The 24,684-nt window shown below is 41.1% G+C and overlaps 1 protein-coding gene across 20 annotated transcripts in view; it reads right to left on the bottom strand.

Moving 5' to 3' along the window:
- Positions 1-4,338, bottom strand: part of LOC120724413 (receptor-type tyrosine-protein phosphatase F) — a 156,633-nt gene extending 152,295 nt beyond the window's left edge. For 3 of the 20 annotated variants that reach the window (XM_040016657.1, XM_040016634.1, XM_040016667.1), the window contains exon 1: positions 3,786-4,334. The gene's annotated coding sequence lies outside the window, so the exon portion shown is untranslated. Of the gene's footprint in view, positions 1-3,785 lie in introns of all 20 variants that reach the window. The other 17 variants (XM_040016743.1, XM_040016677.1, XM_040016689.1 and 14 more) reach the window with 11 other exon arrangements.
- Between the last annotated feature and the right edge of the window lie 20,346 nt (positions 4,339-24,684).

Genomic DNA, 24,684 nt, shown 5'->3' with positions numbered 1-24,684 from the left:
TGCCAGGGAGTACCGGCACATGAGGGAGCTGAGGCAGATGCTCTGGCTACTAGCCCCAAACCAGGCCTGCTAGGAAATACCCTACACAAGAATACACAAATCACCACAAAGGCCAAAGATGTACTGAGGCCAACAAACACAACAAATCAACAACATGAAAAGGAAAGTAAATCCTCAGTGAAAAACCTCATTTTTCACTCAAATATTTTAAAAGCAGGTTAGAGTATCGTTACTTTTATTTTGTGTGTGTGTGTCCTTGCTAAATTAATTGTGACATCTTTCCACCATTTAAAGGAATACCAAAAACCTGAAACTATCATGTTGATAATGATTGCCTACAGGCCTGCTTTAGATGTATAGAAATGCCATGCTTTGATAAAAAAAAAAAAAAACCTTTTATTTGATGTGATTTATTTGTAAAATCAAATTTTTTGTTTTTTTCCTGGCTTTGTGTGTGTGTGTGTGTGTGTGTGTGTGTGTGTGTGTGTGTGTGTGTGTGTGTGTGTGAGTAAGAGGGGGTAAATCCAATCACTCCCTTATCGTTTTCAACTTAAATCTTTGCATTTTCCTGTTTTGTGTTGTTTATTTGCTTGTTTTCGATTAATACAAATGCCTGAGTATCCCACCCGAGGAAGTGACATCCTAGGTATTCCAATCTTTAAAAAGGAAAGTGGATTTTTCTTCAGACCTGGATGAAACCTCCCTGGGTGGGCACCAAAACTTCCTCTGCAGTATAAACCTAAATTCCCTTGCTAGAAAAGAAAGTGAGTGTCAGCTTAAATCAGCAGCAAGCCAGCCGATTCAGATTACCAGCACATCGATCGGTGCATCGCTACCACTGAATGCAAGATGTCCCCCTCATCACAAAAGCCCATTCTCATCAGCAATGCAAGCTTCAAGTTTCTGGACAACACTGTATATTTCCCAGTGGACAAGGATTATCTTCCAAACTCGATGCGATGTCACAAATCCTGTTCTCAGAATTTGGGTTTAAAATGGCTTTAAATGGGTTTAAAAAGTGTATCTAAAAACACACACTTAGGCAAGCTGTGCAGGTATTTTGTAAATAAAAATTTTATTCATTTATTTATAGATACTCTTATTTTGAAAGCTCAGTTGCTACTAGCCATTTAGCCCTGGTCCTTCCTGTCTAATGTTTTCCCTCTGACAGATCGCTGTTGTGGTCCTCAATGTCATTCAGCAACCTTCCACCATCTCTGACTGCATCTGCCAACTGTAGCTCTTGTTCTGCTCTGAAGCTAAACGGTCATTCTGAAGTAGAACCTGCAGCAGGTGGGAAACACCTGTTGGTGCTGCTACGCTGAACTTGCTGACGCTGGAGAGCAGGACAGAAGTCATTGTTTCTACCTGCAGTTCCAGACAATTAAGATGAAGTCAGTTCAAATGATGTGAGAACGACTGGAGGAGAACCAGCAAAGTAATGAGCTCTTATCCTTTACATACCTCAAACCCAGTCTAATTCTGTGGGAAACACTGCAGAACACATCTTTGTCTACAGTGCAGTTCAAGCTGATCAAAAAGTATCTTAACTAAAGCAGTTTTCTTAGTTAAAGTTTTTTGATCTGTTTAATATCTGCTCTGAAAACTGGAGAATAAAACAATGAATTTTAATCAGCAAAGAAATTAGCAAAGTGCTGATTGACCTCAGTAATAAGAACTACTTAATTTCAGTGTGCACAATGACGTCACCGCCTAAGGGCCTAGGATATTTTCCTGCACAGGCTCCTGACACACACACACACACACACACACACACACACACACACACACACACACACACACACACACACACAAAATCCAAAACAAAACAAGCAAGCAATCGTGGGCCAGACTATAATCCTGCGGCAATCACAGTCAAATAAGTCACGTCTTTTCTTGATGGGGGGGGGGTAAATTAAGCCTAATGGCTTGTGGGAATGTGTCAGCATTCAAACAAACATATACCATGGTCAAAAATACAAACACACTTCACTGAAAGCATTAAAAAGATATAGATTCATTCTGCAATAGCTTTCACAGCTCGCAAAAAAATAGAGTAAACAGGAAGATGAGCCAAGCAATTTGAAGAAAATCTTAACGCTCCAGCTCTGTCAACACACGCTTAATTGATAACATGTCTGTCCACCAGAATAATTCAGAAACATGGAGCCAAACAGAAGCACCATCAGAATCACCTACTTTGGGAAAGCAATGACATCCAAGTTTGACAAATCCGTACGTTTGCTGGTAAAATAATCTATATGCATAAGCCACACACCATCTATAGGACAGCTCACTACAAATGTGGAATAGAAATACACCGTGTCACTTTTTTTTCAGCTGGCAGTTAGAAACCCAAACATGCAGCAGGGCCCAGGATTTGGTTGCAGAGAGCCTCTGATGCAATTCCAAGAAACTAACTCACCCTGTATCATCCTGTTACAGTGTGGCTCATGGTTAGCTCTCCTCATTGTGTCTGTGACAGCTTTAAACGGATTCGTGTATTGATAAAGCACGGCCATGAGCCCACTTCAGCATATAACCAACCCTGCAAAATTGCTTCCAATCCTTTCTTTAAATAAACCCAACAGGGCGAGGGATTGATGCAATGCTGAGGAATCTTTCTGTATATCCACCCAGTGAAAAACCAATTCACATCTGTTCACGATCTGAACTGGCCTCGAGGTTATCAGATGATGTGGCGCACCTGCAAATTGTAAACGCTGTCATAAAAATTGCTCCACAATTAAAGTCTCTCATGAAGGGCTGGTGATGAAATCTATTCTTTTTCTTGCCAGAGCTGCAAGGAGCAGTTTCTTGACATGAAACCTTCCTCTGCAGCCAGTGCTGCAGCAAGTGTGAGGGATGAGACACACATGACAGGAGCCTCTGCAACTGATGGGCATACAAGGACTCACCGACCTGTCTGATAATGATAAATAAAGACAGAGCAAAGATTTCATATGCCAGAGGGGGGGTGAGAACTCACCGACGTGCCCGCGCACTCATGCACGCTCGCACGAAGTGAAAAAGCCAGGTCTGGAGACAGCTAGGACCTCCGGGCAAATCGTTCTTTAATGTAATGATCAAAATGGGATCAAAATCACCGCATCGCAATTACACACCCTGCGAAAAAAAGGAATGAAAGAAGAAAGAAAAACAGGGTGACGATGGGCTCGCACCCCAAAGACCACCACTGCTCCCCCCGTTTATTCTTTCATTAGTAATTGTCGACAGATTTTCAACATGGTTAAAGATTTCGGTCCTGCGAAGACTCCTGCTCACTGAAAAGTGCATGCAATCTATGAAATGGGCAGGTTTGCGCTTACAAAAAAAAAGAAAAGGAAAAAATGAGATTAATATTCCACCTCATCTTTTCCCTTTTACCTACATCTGAGTGGGTAGCTTTCTTTATGAAATGAGAGGCAGGATATTTCTTGGACCGTCTCTCAAGCGGACCACATATTAGTCGCTCTCATTTGGCACTGAAATAAAAGTTGCTGTTAGCTATACATTTAGAGTTAGCATGTATAAAACAGCAACAAACTGTGTGCGTGGCTGTCTGAGGTTAGTCGGAGCCCCATTTTCCCCCCCAGACGGAACGACAGCAGTTCACGTTGTGCACCTTTAATGTCATTTTTTCTAAGTGTTTCCACTTTTAACAAACAAATTCGTGAACGTTTGAACAATAAAAAAATCCGCAAGTTATGCAACTTAACGGCACCGCTAAAAGCCGCGTCTCAAGTTCAATGAGGGACATTTAGACAGAGATAACGTGCACTTACTGAATCTCCTCTTTGTCACCGCCGTTGGCATTTCTCTCCGTCTCTCTACCACAACGTTTAGTCCCGGTTTGAGTTTGTAGCGAGCACAACAATCCACTTCATGTAATTAACAGCCACAAAACGGGAGTTAGAACCAGCCCAAGGAGTAAAAGAAGAGAAGGAGGGGGGAAAGATACGAGTCCAGTGCGAGAGGAACACGAGGTCCTATCCCGGTCAACCGACCGGGGTCGTGGATACTGGATCTATTCGTGGCAGCTCCTGCGTCTCGCCGCTAACGGGTTAACGTCAGCTTTAAGTGCTCAGTGTCGCTGCATGCATGTGAGGAAAAAAACCCGAGACGATAAGAAATGAGACTTCTTCTCTTTTGTGTGAATTTTCTTCTCTGGCAAGTTAATTAGTAAGCACAAGTCTGCGCACAGTCTCCCCCCACAGAAGGAGCTGTGGAAGGTAGGGAGTTGTTACGTCTCTCCCTTCACAGTCACGCTTCTTTCTGCCCCCGTGGAGAAAACACATACAGGTCGGTCAGCAGGATTTTCGGATTCACTCGGCTGCACTCGCTTCTGTGTCCATTCATCTCTGTTCCTGAAGTCCTGTAGCCTCTGAAGGCACGCACTAGACACAGGGGGCTCTCAAAACAGTCATTTTGATTTCTCTATTTACTCTATACGCAACTGCTATGGAAGACAAGGCATTTTTCTGCAACGAATACGCGAATTTGGAAGTTAATTATGGTTCAGAAGGCAAACACAGTTCTTACATTAAACTGTCTACTAACTGCTGCAACGAGCAAAGTCGTGAATTACCACCGAGAATAGAAAATTTACTATTAAGTACTGCCCTACTCTTCAGCTAATAAAATGCATCTGCATCCTCAAACCACATCCTTGATCTCACCTTGTGAAGGCTTTGTACAAAGGTACAATATATATATGAATATAATTTATAAGTGCTAAGCAACTTTGTAGCTTTGTTTTTTTAAAAGGCAACCTTGGGAGATGGTGGCAAGAAAAATTCCCCACTGTGCAGTGACACCCAAGCATGTTAACAAGTTTTCTTTGACAACAAATACTGCACTGTTTTTAAAGCAATCCACAATTATTTTTAAGAAAGATTTGCAGACTGACTTTGAGCTCTGCAATCCTTGTATATTACGCTATAATTTTTATCTCTGATGGTGATCACTTTAAATCTGGACTTGGAATCCAGTTGAATTGTAACCCACTGGCAATCAAGGACAGTTTTTGGGACCAACAGAATTCACGGGGACAGAGAATGGGCTCTGCTTACAGTGCAGCCTGGCTGTTAGTGCATGAGCACTCAAGCGACACAGCTGAACGTGCAGGTCATGGATACTGTGACCCCCAGTAATGAGGACCTGAATATCTTCAGGGTTCTGACAACCCATCTACTCCGCCTTCTAACCTTACCATGATCAATCGTTTGCTTGGCAGAACCCCTGCTGTACTGCAGCTCCAACCTATCTGCCACACCTTCCTAATAACTGGTGCAAATGACGTTTACACAAGGTTTTACCCTGCCATAAATGTCTCTTGCAATTGGGCAATCAAGCAGGTCCTGAGTTCACCACACACACAGAGGCTCACGTATATATTCACCTCTACTTCAACAAAATGACTTGCTACCTGACCTCTGAGTGATTGAAAGGGAATTCTGTTCCTTTTGGCTGACAAATGATAATCACGGTCTAATGCATTGTTCCAGGAATAGAATCTTGTTGCACAAATAAGAGGCCGAGCCAGCTTTATTACACTCTAAAGGAGGCCATTGTTTTGACACAACAACCTTCAGTATGTAGGTGCCACAGAGAGAAAGTGGTGCATGTGTCCAATAACGCCATTACATATCTCTGGTGGCCAAAACCAGGCCTGTTTTTCAGTTTTAGACATCTCTCGTGGACAGTGTTAGAGACCTATAAACAATCTTTGTTTGTCAAGGTCAAAGAACATGTCTAGTGGTGTGTGTGTGTGTGTGTTTGTTTTTTCAGCAGTACTGCTAAAGAGTTCTAAAAGGGCAACTATACTTTGTCCTTCCAAACATTTGCTTAGCTGTACAGTTTTGTACTGTGCTGCTCTTACCAGTAGAATATCTTCCATTTTTTGCACATTAATGTTCTAATTATTAAGGGCTAATATACATCACAGAACCTTAAAAGCATTTTTTTCAGTCAATTGAACAATTACTTTCATCATAGTACTGGAACGAACTCCCCCGTCTAAACTTCTTTCTCTTCATAATTATTGCTGTGATTTGAAGTTGATTGGTAGCTAAATTAGTGCAAATCAAAAAGTGTCTGAGGTACCATATCAGCCTTAAACCACAACACTGCTAGGAGGAAGATTCATACAGTACATGGATCCCTTTATCAGTTGTTCCTCTTTATTAAATTTTTATTGAACTCTGTGGGGAAATTAGTCAAGAGAAATTACTTGTAAAGAAATTAATTTCTATCTAGAAGACCCTCAGTTGGCACTTGATGGTTTTGAGGCTGACTTAATAGTTGTACAAAAATAGAATATGGACTATGACTAAATGTAAACTGAACACACGGATCTCACACAGGACTAATATTAACTTCGGACTTCTAAGAAGAAATAGTGTTACTTACCTCTTTTGGCATGTTAATTTACTCATGCTGTGGATTTTTTCAGTGACTAAAACAAATGCATTGTGTGTAGATTAGGGAGGTTTTATTCATCCCAGAAGCAAATGGGAAATGTTCTGATTTGATATTAAAAATGGGTTTTCTTTAAGTAATAACATTGTCAGTCAAGACACTGACAATAAAAAGAGGCTGGCTTCTGCTGGAGAATTATCTAAAGTATTTCTCAAGATTCACTATTCACTACTTCAAGAGACACTGAAGTTCTTTGAGTGGCCCTCACTGTTCCTTTACTTGAGAATCACTGATGTGGGTAGAGCTTATGCATGTTGTATGCACAAGGAGTTCCACAGTGGGTAAAAAATTTCCATATGATGGGTTAAAAATAATATTAAAAAGATTTCTGCATCAGGTTTTGGTACTTTTACCCAGAAATGTTTACTGATGGGACTGATCAGAGGCATTATTGTGACGCAGCCAAACACAACCCCCCCCCCAATCCTAACATCTTAATCTCATTCAGACTCTGCATGCATATACTTGTCCATACGAGAGTCTGCTTAACTTCTCTGCTCTATTTTCTTATCTATGCTGCTATTAGAATTAAATTGGCTTTTTATGATAAAATATAGATGCTAATTATTTCAAAATTCATAGAGAAAATTGTTTCTCATAAGAGACTGTTACATTATTACCACAATCCCCCCAGGAAAGTCTGTGATTCATATGATCTGATTTGGTTCTGTCCTGGTTCATAAAAGTTCCCCGTTAAATATTCTTAAAATGACATCGACATTTCCCTGCACTTGTTTGGATGTTTCCATAATAATAAAATTCAGATTTGACTCCTGATACTAACTGTTTCAATACATGGTGGATAGACCATTTTCGAAATATTTCCAATGCAGGCATAATTTTTGCATCCTACGCTTGTCTATTGGAACTGGATGTAGTACAATATGTGTCTATTTAACATATTATATGTATTACTGCAGCTGACGCATCCTAATGAAAACATGTTTTGGATAAGAGCTGAGAAATAATGATAGAAAGACCTAACGCGAACTCCATATAGCAGGATACTTTTATCTTATAACTGTTGTACAATTAACGCAGGATTCAATGAGGCAGGAAAACAGTTAATGGAAGTTAATGATGAGAACACACAGAGTTCTTGTATCATTAACCAACATGCAGTCAAACATGTTAATGATTGTGTTTACTATCCCTGCAGTCAGAGAGAATAAAGACCCAAACTTAGATACTTACCTTTGCATCTCATTCAAAAGGAAAAGGAAACTGGTACTGAGAATGTGGTTAAATGTGGTTTCATTAGCAATTTTAGACAGGAAATGCATGTGTGACATACACGAATTAGCAGAAAGGATTCCCACTGTGTATATTTCTAGTTAACCCAAAGACACAGGAAAATAGCTCTTCCAATATAGCTAAGAAAACATTCTATTAGTCAGGATTTTAATGTTGATAATACAACGTGATCCACTAAACAGCATGTAAATGTACACCTCTGAAGCCATGAGAGAGAGCTGTGAATGATTTGAAATACTCCTCTTCTTCAAAGACTGGAACCATAAGAAACACACAGCAGCTTTTTCACAGAAGTTATATTTATAAGGCGAAATGCAGAGAAACGAAGAGGAAGAGACAGTACCGGCAAGAGACAGAGAGTGGTGGGTTGGAATTGGATGAAGGACGCATAAGCTCTCATTGAGTTGGCAACGGTGAAAAGAGCCCTTGGTTATTGAAAAAAAGAAGAAATCAAAGGCAGAAAATTCCTGCAGAGGGATGGGGGCAGAGAAACAAGCCTGTCCTCCTCTTCTTTGTTTTTTTTTTCCCTTCCTTTTTTCCCAGTGTGGTTAGAGTAGTTAGCCACTCAGCAATAGAAGAGAGATGCATGGCAGCCAGCAGGTTGGCAAGGCCCTTAAGCATAAGGATCTAAGAAGGAATAGGAGGCGACACAGCACAAATTGTTTTCTATTCTGCAATGTGGAGGATTTTGCTGAGTGTTGAACACTGCTGAAAACAGTGACACTATTTGCCTTTTTGCAGTGCAGCACTTCCTACGGCGGCAAACGTGCCATCTTATATGATGACATAATTACTCATTAAATGTTAAACATCTACAAGACGTGAGCGAAAACGCAACATTCTGCTTGGTGTGAGTCATATGTAGCTTCCACTATACTGACAGTGCACTGACAGTGCATACATATGTAAGGACGCTGGCAGCAAGGTCAGGCGTGCTTCATGACGGCTCAGGAATAGACTGTAGCTTTTTACAGGGGAGGTCATTTTGTTGTAGCCAGCTGTTAGCTGTTACAGATGCGAGTCGGTTGTGATGGATGTGATGGAGAGACATTATTTCTTTGTTACTTCCTGCCATCTCAGTCAGCGTTTTCCCTCCAGCAGATTGGGTTCCACAAACCGGCCCTTGCAGGCCATCGCTGGGGGAATCTGCTGTTTCAACCATCCACAGCATCCCATCAGACAAATGGATAATAGCTAGTTAATTTTTAATTCCTGAGATGCAAGAGAGACACACTCTTTCACGGCTGGAAGGAGAGCTAATGGGCCCGGATTAGGTATCACGGACGGATATCTGGGAACGGCCCCTTGGGAATGATGTGGGTCTCTCCATTGAACACCATTAAGAGTCCTGAAGTAAGGCAGAAAGCCTCTCAAAGACACACTGTCCAGCTATTGACCTTTTGGCAGCACAATGGTGGTCCTCGCTGAAGAGATATTGAGTGGATGCTGAGAGTGGTTCATTAAACCATGGTGAGAGTAAAAACATGGCTGCTGATAAGGTTTGTACCCACTCTAACACAGTCAGACATAGATTTCTGTTTCCCACTAAACAAGTTCCCCGGCCCACCAAGAGAGCTCAAAATGCAGCATCTGCATGGTCAAACAACAGCCGGTTCATTTTGAGGCAATTGGCTTTCACCGCTGAAAAAACCCTGCTGGGGTCATCAATGTATTCACACAAGACAAATACAGAAGATCGAGACTGTAATAGGTTGTCTGGCTAAGTGCACATCAAGCTGCTCCCTGGACAGATAGATTCAAACACCTAAGCCATGTTTTCTTTGATGACCTAAAATAATTTCCTTGCTTTCAGTAGAATTGGCAGTGATGATTGTTTTTATTGACTTAGATGTTCCATTAGGGGAGGAGATGCTTGGGGTAAATGGCTCCTGACAGCAGCACAGAGCAGGCTGATGATGCCCCATCACTAGACCTCACACTAGGGTTATTAACTGGCCGCCACTGCAGCAGAGCACCAGCGCTTCCATGACAGTGATGCATACATGGACAAAATCAATGCTGTCCTCATTTTCATCCAGCAGAGCAGGGATGACATTAGATTGCTGAAGATGGGGATGACGGTGTTTTGAGATTAACGACAGCCAACTGAACCTAGATGACAGTGGCACATAGTATTTGTGTTGTACATTCTGGATTGTTTACAGCGACGTTGTTGATTTTGAAGGGAGCTCAGATTGCTACACTCAATGACATAAAAGGCTTGAAAACATCTAATTAGGTGAACATTTTACCAGAGGAAATAATGTAATTATATAACAGCTCTTTTTACGGTGATGGAAGGAGAGTGAAAAATGCATCAACAGAAAATCTTCTAAGACTGCACAAAGTGGGTTGTTTTTTTTTAATTTGATTCCTGTGCTGCTTACTGTTTTTAATGAATCGATGAGGCAGTTAAAAAAAATGGTTGTCACAGAGCCCAAGGTGAAAAAGCTTGTTTTGCCCAAAAAGCAAAAAGATATTCAATTTCCAGTGTTAAAACACTGAAGCAAGTGGATCTTCTGTCTCTTTTTCTGGATAAATAACAAAACAACACACTGGGGATTTGTACCCATGTCCTAACAACTTCTTTTTCAGCACAGCGTTATTCAGGAACTTAAAAAGTAGGAAAAAAAATACGAATTTAAAATACTTTGTAAAAAACTGGTAGTTAAGTCCACTGCCATTTCACATCAGCATTTCCGCTGTAAATCAACATGCTGAGTAGAGTGTTTACCACCTCATCCTGTCAGCTGAACTCAACTTGAGAAAACAGACATGCAGGTGCAGCGCAGTGAGTGACAGGTCGCATAGATGTTCACATTGGGAAACATGCGTAGACACACACACGTGAACATGTGCCTTGTCAGCATTTCTGAATTCGCACAAACACACAGAGCTCGGTGCTGTCACTCCATGAACACCTGTGTGTGGCATCATTACTGCCTGTGGTACCAGATAGAGTCGTGCTGTCACGCAGGAGTGATTAGAGCCTCCCTTTATAATCTCCCCCCTCTGTCCTTTCTCCACACATCATTACAGTAATACACCAAGCTCTATTACCCCTCAGCATCCTGTCAATGCCCCGCAGCTACTTCCTCCCTCCAGCCTCTGAGGCAGGCCTCAGAGGGGTGATGATGATGGTGGGTTAAGGAAGGATCCAGGGTCCCTGCAGCATGGCAGCTTTAATTTCACGCTTTGTTAATGTCCCCATTGCAAGTGCTTGTCCTGCCCGATGCCCTCCACAGCCCCAACCAGGGCCGCATCCGTCCTGGCTGCCCTCTGGCCGGCTCAAGGACTGCACCCGGCAGACACAACAGGAATTCTTCTTCCCTTTTTTCCTTTTTTTTTTTTTGCAGTACGACTGTCACCCATTTCTTGAAAATCTCTCCCTCACAACCTCCGCCCTTGCTTATACCTTTATCTTATCCTCTCCCCGTTGTGCACTCTGTCACTGTCTGTTTCACTCTCGACCGCCCCCTCTCCCATTCCCTCCGACCCGCGTCGATTATCTATCTCTCTTCTATTGCGGTCTCTTTCTCGTTCGCTGCCTTCCTCTCTCTGGTAAACAGCTCTTTTTCTCAGCTCAGCTCACTCTCTGCCCATTCACTGTATCTTCCAAGTGTTCTCTCACTTCACCTCAATTGCTTCTCTTCATCTCGTTCCCTCTTTCTGTCCCATTATCTTCTCCTTTAATTCAGACACACTCTGCTTTCATTTAGGTTTGCTCAGTGTCTCAGTTCAGACGAACACGTCTCATTGCATCCCACCCCCGCTCCTTCCCTCTGTGTCTCCGTCCTTAAGCCTCCATTTACACACCATACCATCTGTATTTGCTAGGCACTGAGAGGCTGCGAATCATCATTCTGTCAACCTGCTCCTTCTGCATGAGTCGGCAGCCACTTTCAGGCGTCCCTAAAAATGCCACCATAAGCACAAACTTGTTGAACCATAGTTTCAGAGTCAGCTTAAATACTTCACTAAAGGGGTGAAACAAAGGCCTTCAATCTGCTGCTCAAAAACAGTGTCCTTCCCCATCTTTTTCTTTCACTATTATTTTTTACATTGTTTATCACACTGCCCTACCATTCTAGTACTAGACTATAGCTTCAACATTAATAGACTCTATTAACAGACATTAATAGTGCCACAAAGCCATCTATAAACATCAGTAATCATACCCGATTTAAATTTAAGCCATCTCCTCTTAAAGGTTGTGTCGTTGTGCAACTCTGGACCAGTTCCAGCTTAGATCTCTCTGGAAGTCGTGTTCTGACTATGTTTGTGTGCGCTCTGTGATTTTATTGTGCACCTGAAGCCCCGGCAAGCCGGCGAATAAACATCACTTTTTGTGTCAAAGTGGCCTAAATTTCCCAAGTGATATCTGTCTTGAGTATCTAAGAGACGATTTGGTACATTTGTTGTGATAGAGTCACTGTTTCAACACATAGAAGGAAATACGGAGGATCTCACATTCAGAAGTAGCATGGCAGATGGCTGCCCTTCCCAGAGCCTAGTTCTGCCGGAAGTTTCTTCCTGTTAAAAGGGAGATTTTCCTTCCCACTATTGCAAAAGTGCTTGCTCATCGGGGGGGGGGGCATTGTAATTACCTTGTAGATTAACGTTTAAACTTTGGTATAAATGGTAATATTGTTATTGGTATTAGTGGCTACTTTTCAGTGGGATTAGTGACACAGGCAAACAATCCATCCATGCATTTTCTTCCACTCATCCAATTCAGGCTCGCAGTGGGGCTCGGGCCTGTCCCAGCTGTCACAGGGTGAGAAGCAGGGTACACCCCGGACAGGTGGCCAATCTGTCACAGGGCATTCACACCTATGGGCAATTTAGAATCACAATTAACCTAACCCCACTAACTGCATTTGTTTGAAATGTAGTAGGAAGTAAAAGTAGCTGGTGAACCCAAGCAGACAACCATGCAAACTCTACACAGAAAGGCCCAGACTGGATACAAACCCATGACCTTCTTACTGTGAGGACACAGTGCTCACAGCGTGCCATTCCATCCATTACTGCTGCCGTAAAGAAACCGCCAGGTTAACTGGACTTATTTGGCAAAGAAAAGAGGAAAATACAAGTAAAACTGTTAACCAAAGAACCCACTGAACACAACAGCAAATTGAAGATCAATTTCAGAGACAGCAAGAGACAGGTGGGCCTCTTATTGATTGTTATTTTCTGTACTTTCTTTTTTCTCCCCCCCTTTCTTTTGTATCTGTTTCCTTATTAGTAGAGCATCTCTACCAGATATGCAGGTAGCGCAAAAAGAGCGAATAATGAAATGAAGGTCCCTTGAAAAGAAAGCGGTTGAAAAAAAGCACTTTTTGTAAAGAGGTGTCTTGTTTCCCAGACAAGAGGGAGGAGGTAACAGAACCTCTTTGTGGGTGAAGACATGGGGTCTCCTGTGGGAGGGCATTGATCGGAGGTGAAGCACTGAGGAAAAAGGGAGCACCTATCAGATTCTACCCACACATAGAAATACGCACTTGCTGCACACACATACACACTCACACATATCCATTATACACACACTCGTATTGGCATAAAAGTCAAGCTGCAAACTTTTTCTTGTGCTCAACACCCCTTTTACACACACACACACACACACACACACATACACAGCCCCAGAGCTAGACACCAATACTTATCAGTGTCAGACAAACATCTATTCATTAGTCTTTGAGAAGAATATTTTTTAACCACAGGCTACACTTGAACAAACACACCTAATGCTACAAATTAGCAACAAGTTGCAACAATTTTTGATTATTGTCGATTTCCAAATCGTCCTGCCACACAATGGCTCACAGTTTTAGCTTGTGCTAATGGTTTGGCAGAAGCAGTTGAGCAATTAACACCACAATGATTGTTTGTCTCTAAATTTGACTTCCCTCTCTAAGCTTAATCATGAAAAATGGAATGAGACTGGCCCACAGAACGAAAGCCAGAGTTAGTGTTGAGTTCTCTCTAAGCTGCTTGTTGCTAGGTAACCGGGATTTATCAGCCCCTTCTACTATTTTTTATTGTACTTTTTTTTTTTTTTTAACTTTTATTGCATGTCTTAAGTTGGTACATCCTACAATTGCTACAAGGCCTGTTCCACATTCGGAATATTGTCTTTTGTAGTTATTGTAACACATGCCAGATAGCGCTTAATACCTCGGGCTATGGTGCTGTGACACATCAATACTTAATCTTGCATTATACTTGTCTTAGATGATACTCTGCATGACTGTCTTCATGTCTGTGTGTGTTTGCCTGCATGTGTGTGCACTGTAGACAGACTCCAATCCCTCACGTGAATCAGCGAGCAGGCAGTTTTTATCTCTGCAACGCTGTGGAAAATAATATCGTTTTTGCAGAGCATTACAACATCAACATCCTCACTGAGTTTATCAGTTTTCTACTATTTATATTGATACACCCAGAGATGCTCCTGCAGCTAAGATATATGGCAGCATGAAGTATGGCCTTGTCCACAGTGAGAAGGTACTGAACGCTATTTTGTGATGAGATGGGGACCGGGCCAAGGTGACCCTTCAGTAATATATGGGCTGCGGCTGCCAAGGCCTCCCAGGAAGGTATTTGTCATCAGTGTCCCCCAAGTGTAAGGTTACCAGCAAATCAGGTTATCAGTCTACTGTTTTTGGCAGGAATGGCACAAAAACACAGATTATCTTTTCAATATGGCTCAGCACAGCGAAAAACAGACACAGATACACACACACACACACACACACAGCAACAAAACACACACACACACCATTTAAGGAAGCTCTACTGGTGTACATTATCTTCACTCTCCAATCTCTAACCCTCAAACTCTGTGCCAGGCCTTAACCTTTACCTTAATAAGCAAACTAGTACAATACCTTCCACAGCAATTACTTGATTGCATTAAGTATTGCTGGTTTAATCTGATCTCTACAGTAACAAAACTTTAACTGAAGAAAAGTAAGACAAAGCAATGTTTAAAAAACTGGGAGAACAGTCAATCCCTCCTACTTAATATATTGTTATTGTCCTTCCTGGAAGGCATCGATCATTGGTATGCTTCGTTTATCTCTCTCTACAGCCTGGGGCAAACAGCCACAAAGGATAATCACACCAAGAAAGAACTGTGCTTTCATAACTCGGAATATGAAAAATATTTATTGAATAATGAATACGTCTGCCAGTGAGGGTGTCGGCCCCGCACCTCCTTGTTGCTATAAAAGTGAGACTGCCACTCCAAAGAGCATGAACTCTCCTCCACATCAGCAGCAGAGCGTGTAGGCGGGACAGGGGGGTGACAAATGTGCAGCGTTATGTGAGAGGAGGCAGGAAGCTACACAACATGTCAGGATACAGATGCTTGCATCTCCCTCACATCTCCCCTACTGATGTGTTTCAACCCACAGCTTTAATTGTGTTTGCCTTGAAAATAACTATCTCGCTGGCTGCCAAAGTGGTGGCAGAGCAGGGGTTAATGCAGCGGTCAGGCGCCTCTACAGTAAGTGGCGTATGGAACTGCATGGGATTGTGCAAATATTAAGTTACGTATCTGCTGTATATAGGTATACCATGAGGTCAGTATCGCATGCTGCAGCTATTATAGAAGGCCAGAGTCTGTGTTGGGAAATGTCCTAAAAAGTTTTGAGTTTAAAAAACAAAATCAGATTAATGCTTTCCGGTGTTCAGTGTTGAACATGATGAGGAGTATGGACGCATTAATGAAAAAAAAAAGAAAAAAAAGATAGAAGCATTTTTCCATAGTTGTTCATTTTGATTATTTTACATTTTGCTATTAAACTCAAAATGCTATTTTGAGAATAAGGTTGAAATGTGGAGATTAAAGTTGTTGTTTTAACACAGTGAAAAAAAAATTCTGTTAGTTTCTTTGTCTGTTTGTCAGTTTGTTAGCAGTCTAGCCTCCACAGTGTTGAACATATAATTTTCAATTTTTTTTGTGATAGTTGATACCAACAACAGCTCTGATTTAATTTATTGGAAAACTGGGTCAAGATCAAAGGTCAAGGTCACACATAATCTGTAAAAACTTTATATTACCCACATTTTTTTTTTAATGAAAAAGTCTTTTTGATGGATTGTCTTCAAACTTCACAATACAAAACAACAAATACAAACAAAACAACATACTAGGTCTTGGGGTAGGTCCCCAGGCCTAGTATGTACCTTGACCTTCATTGTTAAAACTGACCTTGAAAAAAAAAATCACTTTATTTCTTCAGTTTTCATTTTTTTCAGTGTGCCCTATGGCATAACAGGCTGACATCATATGGTAATAAACACATCAGAAAACATCAAAGTTTTATTATAGCCCTTGTCCTTGTGGCCTATCAGTGCTCTTGTTTCTTAATGTGGCCCTAATACTTTGGTGTACTATTCTCATGTGCTGAGCTTTGGAAAAAAAAGGCACAGTGTCTTTTTAAATCTAAATTTAACCACCTAAACCTTGGACAAGAAGCAGTGGGCAGCCCAGTGAGTGAAGATAGAAAGTCTGTGCTGGCCTTTGTCTCTCTAAGGATGTAAGCTGGAGCAACCTAAGTAGAGAAATAAGCCCTTTTGGAAGCAAGAGCATGACCCATAGCAGCTAGGTGACAGAACTAAAAAAAGACAAAAGCTGTCAAGAGGCTTTGTGATGAGCAGCTGACCATACAATCAACAGATGGCTCAGTGTGCCAGGCTGTCTAAGCAGGTTATTAGCAGGCCAGGCATGTGTGTTTTCATGTTTGCTTCTGTGTCTCTTAAGGTCATGGGCATCAATGGGCATGCCTACTTTTTGGGACTTATTTATTTATTACAGTCTCGAATTGCTTGCATCTCCAGTTTAGGGATGAAAAACAGGTCTGTAAGCACAAGAAAGAAATGTTTTCCTTCAAAAGTGTCAGACTGTTAATGAAATATGCACTAAACTGCATAGGAGCAACAAAATATTTTTCTGTTAAGCTAGCGTATACCAAAGCTGTTGTTTTATTACTGCAGACATATAACCTGTTTGTATTCAATGCATAAAATTCAAGTCTAATAAGTCCCGGCATAGCTGCCAAAAGTGCACTCCAAAAATAATAGAAATCACAGGGCCATTAGAGCAAATCAAAGGCAGCAGAGATTGCCGTTCACTTCAGCTGACTAGCTCAATCACCACCTCACAACAAACCAGACCGGCTGAAGATATGAGGAGTAATATCATCCAGTAAGTGGGACACAGCTCTGAAGTCATGGAATACATCTAAGCAGATTGAGAAGATCCTATTAAACACAGCTTCGTGACACCTGCTCCTCTCAGCTTTGACCAGCAGTCTACCGGCTCTTCTGACCTGTGTCCTCATCACACGAGTTCGAATCACTTCTTTGTGGATCTCCGCTCAAGAGGCAGCCAAAGGAAGGTGCTAAAGGAGCACGGAAGAGCCGAAGCCAGTATTTCATAAGGAGCATCGGTCTGCACTTTTGTGATCCTACATCAGAGCCTTTCTGTCTCAGCTTCTGTATGATGAAATTGAAAAACGTAATGGGGTAATGTAAAGCTCTTTTGAAATGGTTCTTTATACAACTGAGCTGAAATGGCTCTAAACAGAGAAAAAGAAAAAGGAAAAAACAACCTTTGAAATGCATGAAACTGTCCAAATGCAGCAGAGGGAAAAAAGCCCTGAATCTGTTTTCTTTTTTTTTCTTGGGTGGGTGTGTTTGGAAGTAATTGTTCTTTAATTTTAACAGTTCCATCAAGACCAACTTTCCTCACTAAAAAAAACTCTTATCAGTGCAGACTTGAAATTGCTTGAATAAAAAAAGTTTTTTAGGCTTTAAATTGACATTAAATGAAGGTTCTTGTACTAGCGTGAGCTGATTTGAAAGATCATTAACTGCTCTGACTTATAAGCTTAGTTAATATTAGCTAAAACGCTCATTTACTGCAGAGCAATAGTTTAAAATTGCGATGTTTTAACACTCCTTTTGCCATTCTTTTATTTCTGTTAGCCAACCATTCTCCCACAGGGCACGTGCAGGAGCTCTGCACACATAGTCATAACAAGCTCTGTTTATTCTACAAACACTATTATGAAAATGGTCTCGCAATAGGTTATACCCAAGATGGTTGAAGGTGCACAAATAAATGGTCTAAGTTGGGTTAAGGACAGGATGAAGTGACTCGGAACAAATATGGATGGTGGGCTCAATGTCATCAATGCCTCTTGTAATTGAGCCGATGACATATTGATCTCTGGGTTAATGAAGATAAACTGCACAAGAGATAGGGTGCTTAAATACACCATGGTTAATTCCTGTGAATCGTAGCATGAATCTTAAAACCTTTAATGTGCACTGCATGAATGAGAAGTCTAAAAAAGGTACATGTTTTTGTGTCTGAGGGGGAAAACCTCAATTAAGAACTGTCTTTGTGATTATGTTTTTAACTCAGTGGTTGATGGGTTGGCCCAGTTGACCATTTTCTAAGCACCACAAAGTTTCCCAATCTAGCTTTAAGTGTATTCATATGTAAGGTGTGGTGTTAGCAGCATGTCACAAACACGAACAGTTTACAAAGAAGACTTGCTGTACAAAAATCAGTGGTTTGAACACAGGTGACATGAAAAGCATAGTTTAGTCCGGTGCTGAAAAATCTGGGAATCTGTGTAAAATGAAAATAAAAACTGATTGCATAACCCCATATTTCATTCAAGAGAACACCAAAAACATCAAATGTTTAGACCAAGAAAAATGACCAGTTTAAGAAAAACATTATATCATTTTAGCTAATTTTGAATGTGATGGCAGCAACACATCTCAAAAAGGTTGGTACAGGTTCATGTTTACTAAAGTGTAGCATTCCCTCTTCTTTTAACAGCAGTCTGTAAATATCTGGGAACTTAGGAAACCAGAATCTGGACTTCTTGAAGAGGAATTGTGTTCATGCAATGATTTCTGTGACAAAATTGTGCCTGTTTTTAAGGCAGTGCCATCTGAGGACCTGAAGATAACAGGTATCCAGTACTGATTTTCAGCCTTGTCCCTTTGCACACGGAGATTTCTCCATATTCAGAATGTTTTGATGATATAATGCAATGCAGATGTTGTTATATTTAAAATAGTGCTGTCAGCGTTAATCTCGTTAAAATGACGTTAACGCCATAACCGCATTAACGCGGCAAAACTCCGTTAGCGACTTAGCGTGGATCGGCCTGTGTGTGGGGCTGCACGGTGTCAATGCGTTAGCGCGGTTAGCTCGCTAATGCGTTAGCACCGTGCAGCCCCAAGCGGAGGGCGATCCGCACTAACTCGCTAAAGGAGATTTTCCGAATTAATGCAGTTATGGGGTTAACGTCATTTTAACGAGATTAACGCTGAAAGCACTAATTTAAACTCTTGAAAATGTTTACATTATTTAGATTCCCCATAATGTTTAGAATACACTGATTCTAAATCCTCGTATATCCCTATATGTTGTCAATGCGAACAATCACAGTAGGAAACATAGTTTTAATTAATTCTATATAGCATTATTATCACTTTGACCTTCAGTTCAGTTCAAGGAAAGTTCAAAGGTCAAATGTGATACAATATTTTAAATCCTCATACAGTACTCTCTCTATGTTGACAGCACACTTGTAAAAATCCTTCTTTCTAAGGCTTTTTTCAGTGTTCAACCAATAAATCATTAAGATGACCTTGAAGACCTTGGTGGATGTTAGCCAAATTTTACTGGATTGTTAACATGACCCCATGCTACACGCCTGTAAAGTTTTATCAGAATTCATTCAAAAATGTTCGAGCTGATACACACACAAACACACACACACACCCTCTGTAGGTTGATAATGATCATTTCCATAAATGATGTGGCGTCCTTTCTTTCCTAACATATGACCAAATCCACAGTGTGTTTTCTTCCCCCCAATGAAATCTGATGTGTTTTTAAAACGTTCCTTTTTTCCATTTCTTGAGCCGGGTATATTTGCAATATTGATGACATGAATAAGGACAAATAAGTCCCTTGTTTTAAAACCATATATTGAATCTTGAATGATAACATTTCTGCTGCTTGCTGCTAGCAGGAAAAAAGAGAGGAAGGAATAAAGTTGCTCCAATAATTCATGTTGCTCATCAGGGAAACACAAAGACTTTAAGACAGACTTTGGAAAAAAAACACAAACCTATGATCCTAATACCATCTCTGCACTGGCAGAGATGCTATGGGGTCTTCTGGGAGTTGCAACGCTATTTTGCTGAGAACTTATTAGTCAGTAAGCGATGATACTTGTTGAACTCTTATCTCAAACATAACCTGCTCCGGAGCAGGTCAGCTCTGTAGCAGAAGCCATCATGAGAATGAACCCTGGAAAGAAGTTAACCACATTTGAAAAGCCGGGGTTAAAACTGGAGCAACCTTGTTAAGCCTCACATCCTGCTTCACAGTGCAGCGTGTATTTCCTCAGCCTCATTATGTAATTTTGACCTCATCGTTTCTCATTAATAACCACACTGTATTTTTGATCAGTGTATGAATATGAAGTGCTGGTGGTTCCTCCATAACAATATGGATTCTAACATAGTGGTTTACATCTGCCCACTGCTCTGGTGTCCAACTATGAAAACAGATGTCCAGTCTAATAGGCCTGTATCCCACACTCTGATGTGTGCTCTGACGTTTAACACTGCAGTGCTCACTTCTGTGTGCAGTCATAATGTTTTGGCTCATTGGTGTACATAATGGTGTCTCTCCAATATACTTACACTGTCTGTGTAACTTCATATTACACTCACTTGTGCCTATAAAAGGCAAATTTTTAACATGATTCACAAATACATTTAAAAAATAAGCTTCTGTAGGTTCACTTAACTAGTGTGCATAAGTGCTGAGCGAGTGTATTTGCATAACACATCAAATGTGTCTGAGTAGAATTGTCTATAATGTTATCATGATGATTTTAAGTGCTGGCTAATGTGGAATTACAGCAGAATGGTGAAACGGTGCTTTAATAGCTACCCAATACTAGCAAACAGTTCTTACAACAGAGAATGACAGAGTGCTTCCATACTCTACTTGCCCACATTTTAGCACATGGTTCCTGTCACTGGCTGAGAGCTGGCTAGTGAAGAAAGTGTCACAGAGAGCAGCCGTCCGTGGAATCTCCAAGCAGCAGGAGCGATGAGATAGAGATGAATCATGACTCCGTCCATTCCTGCAGCTTTCAGCAGGGATCAACCCGCGACTTATTCCCCTCCATGTGTGACTTCAGCAGGGGCACGACCTTCAAAGATCACAAATCTTGCAAGTGTCACCAGTCATTAACCAAAGCAATATGTCCCGAGTCCTCTCTCTGCGGCCAATTCCGCCGCATTTCACAGAAAGAGCCCTGATAGGCACTGTCGCGCTCCCTCATTTGTACATCCATCTTTTCCATGTCATGTAGTGGCAGTAAAACGGTGTGTAATCTATGACTTTGGGACAGTCAGCATCCTGAGGCAGCATGGACCAGCAAGAGTATTCATTTATGTTGTATAACTTACATCCACGTTTTATAATTGCCTGTTTTCCCTCTGCATACTGTATTGAAATTTAAGCAGCATATATAAATGTATTACACTGCCACCCCTTGGGCTTCATGACCCCTCAAATATCAGCAATTCTCTAAATACACCTCATTAATAATTCATGGGAAATATTCCTAATCAATTCATCATGTAGCAGAGCAGAAGTCTGGCAGATGTAAGCCGGTGAATACATCACACGCATTAAAACAAAAAGTGGGATTTCAACAATGTCAGTAACACTTGGTTAAGCTGAAGAAATTGCTGCCTTCCTCTTTTGTACTTTTTTAATGAACTGTTTTGGGAAAAGAGTAAAAGATAACAGAGCCGGGGAGAGGAAGAAAAGGAGTTACGTAATTCCATCATCAATACTTTTCTCTTTGAAAGTTGCAAACACAGAATATGAAGCGGGCCTATGCATTCTCAGGCTCGCCACTATATTTTGAAGAAAAACAATTTCACAGCAAAGGGCTCCTGACACTCACAAAACTCACTGGAGCCTTTATTTCTAGAACCCTGAGACAGATTTTGAGTATCGATTCGCCTCCTCCCACCTCGTGAAAGCAAAGACACGTATGTTGAGAGCCATGTCTAATCAGGAGAACATTTGCTGAGGGTTGGATTAAGACGAGAGGGATGTGAGGTCGACATGCTGGATGCATTTCACTGAGCTGAGCTGTGGGTAGACTCAGTTAGCCGCAGATAAACAGCCTACAGACGCTGCACAAAGGACTGATTAAAACAGGAGCAGATGGAAAGAGGTGTTTATATCACAACAGGCATTCTGTGCTTAAACTGCTGCCTACTGCTGATGTGATGAAGTCACAAAATACTGTACGTGAAGGATGTACAATGACACACACACAAAAAAACCCTGTCTACAAATTAACTTAGTTTGATTGTGACGTCATTACTTAATGACTTTCTTAGGTTACCAAGTATCTTTAAGTTAGGCAAAATGTCCTATGCTTTCTGGAAAACAATTTCACAGAGCTCTGTAATTACACTGAGAACAATAATGACCATAATTTTGAACTTTTAACAAAATGCTCTCCCAGATTTTGTTAATCGGGGAAATTCAGTTTTGTATTTCTTTGTAGCCTTAACTTTTAATTCTTTTATCTTACATTACTGAGTCCCATTGTGAGGGAAACGAATACGTTACAGTACACACAGTTGTTTTGTGATTGACATCATTTAATGAATATTACCTGCAGCAACGATAGCGACTCATTTGTAAGAGAATGTTTTTTTTCTCCACGCAGTGTGATCAGGCGATTCCTGCAAACTGACAGATTTATCTCTGTGCCATAACCTTGCTCCACTTGCCTCTGATCACAGAGAACGTTCTTTGCTTTTTGAGTCATAAGAACAAAGTCACTTCTTAACTATTCTGAGTGAATAGTGAGTGACTGAGAGACTTTGTCCCCCCTCAGGGCACCTGTGTTTCTACTGACCAGTGTCATCAAAGTGAGATGTGCTGAGTCTTTGTAGAGCCCAGGTCATGGGAAGCGAAGAAAAAGAGACGTACCAAAGGGAGAGAAAGGAAAAGGGACAAGAGGCTGAGAGACAAAGGGACCAAAAGAAACTGTTATGGGCATGTGTCTGCTGGTGACAGTGAGAGCTCATATGCAGTTTAATAGCAAGTTGGTTGTCAAAAGTCACACTGATGTACTGATGTGAGACCAGTCAGGTCACCAGCTGGTTCCTCTCTGGCAGAGCTGGATTTTATTTTACAGGCCAGCGGTGACAATGGCATGACAGGTCTGTTTCCATGGGAACACATTTGTCACTTCTGTGGAGCATGGCCAAAGTGTTGGAGGGGAATCACCAATGAGGACTGTAGGACTGGAGGGAAAATTAATCACACTAATGATGATTCAAAGCTTGAGCTCTGGCAGAATGCGAAAATCGCTTCTGCTTCTCCGGGCTTTCAGTTTCCCCTGCAGCCGAAAACTTCCGAGCCGCATCGGGGTTTCTCTCCACAAACATAATGTTACAAAAGTGACGTATGGCATGCACAAATGGGAATGCCAATGCTTTTGAGATGTGTGAGAACAATGCGGTGGTATTTTTGCAAGATGAGTTAAAGAAAAGAAGTGGTGTGGTGCACCACTGCAAGATGGAATTGTTATTCTGTGAAAGCCTTGTTTTCTTGCTTTTAACCAAATGGGTCATGTGCTGATTGTTGTTCATTACATTTCTAACTGAACTGAACTAAGCTAATCAAATTTCTGAACAGAGGTGACTTTTAGCTGAGCTCAATAGAAAATTAACAGGTAAAAGTAGTAACTTTAACCGAAAAAACAGAATGTGACAAAACTGGTGGAAATATTTTTGAAATATTTAATATTGTCGCCTTTATGCAGTGTTACAAACAACTGCTTTTTGGGTTAGTTTTTCTTATGTGTTGTTGGCAGTGTTGGGTGTAATGTGTTATAAAGGGATATAACACATTATTGTAATCACATTTTTCAGTAACCCAGTAATTACATTTCAAATGCAATCATTTTTGTTACAAGGATTCTTCAGGTATCTGCGCACCAAACGGATAGGAAGAAAAAACATGAACAAACATGCTTGTTGGTTCACCCTGCGGGCTTTCAATCAGCTGATTTCACTTTTTGTGCAGGGGAGATGTGGACATTCCACTAGAGTGGAATGGTAAAGTGGAAACTACATCCAGGACAAATACAGCCACGTTATACTGGTAATCCAACTTTAAGTCATTGAAAGCATCAGCACAGACAGCATGCTAACACAAAGCAAGCCAAGAACAGAGAGTCATGACTGAGTGAATGCCCAGCAGCCAGATCCTGATCTTCAAAAGGCAACTATAGCAGTGATGAGCAGTGAGCCTCTGTTTCTACCTGTTTCTAAAGTAGAATCACTGTGGTGATGGCTTTAAAGTAACGAGTGACCCCAATGCTGATTGTGTGTAACGCATTTCAAAGTAATGCACTACTGTAATCACATTATAGTTTTCACTAAGGCAGTAAAGTATTCCATTACTATGCTTTTATGATGTTTTACTGCAATTCAGTAATACATCATACAGTTATGTTGTTACTTGCATTACAAAGACTCATCCATCACATTCTTGTGATGAAACTGCACCTATTACAGAAACAACCGCATTATACTGCTAACATAACTGTAACTCTTTGCAAACATCTACACAAACAACACGCTAACACAAAACTAGCAATGAGTCCAGAGTGCTTTTAAAGCTGGGTGTATGCTGACTCCACCCCAGCAGCTAGAGTCTGATCTTCAAAACATAGCAAAGTCAGTGTTGATCAGTCAGGCTTAGAGCCTCTGTTTCTTCCTGTTCATGTTTCTAAAATGGAATAACTGTGTTGGTTTAAAGTCTTTTTGGGTTGGTTTTCATCTTTGCTTTGT

The sequence above is a fragment of the Simochromis diagramma genome, unplaced genomic scaffold, assembly GCF_900408965.1.
Source record: "Simochromis diagramma unplaced genomic scaffold, fSimDia1.1 OVJJ01000205.1, whole genome shotgun sequence".
Taxonomy (NCBI): domain Eukaryota; kingdom Metazoa; phylum Chordata; class Actinopteri; order Cichliformes; family Cichlidae; genus Simochromis; species Simochromis diagramma.
This window is presented reverse-complemented; position numbering and strand designations above follow the sequence as displayed.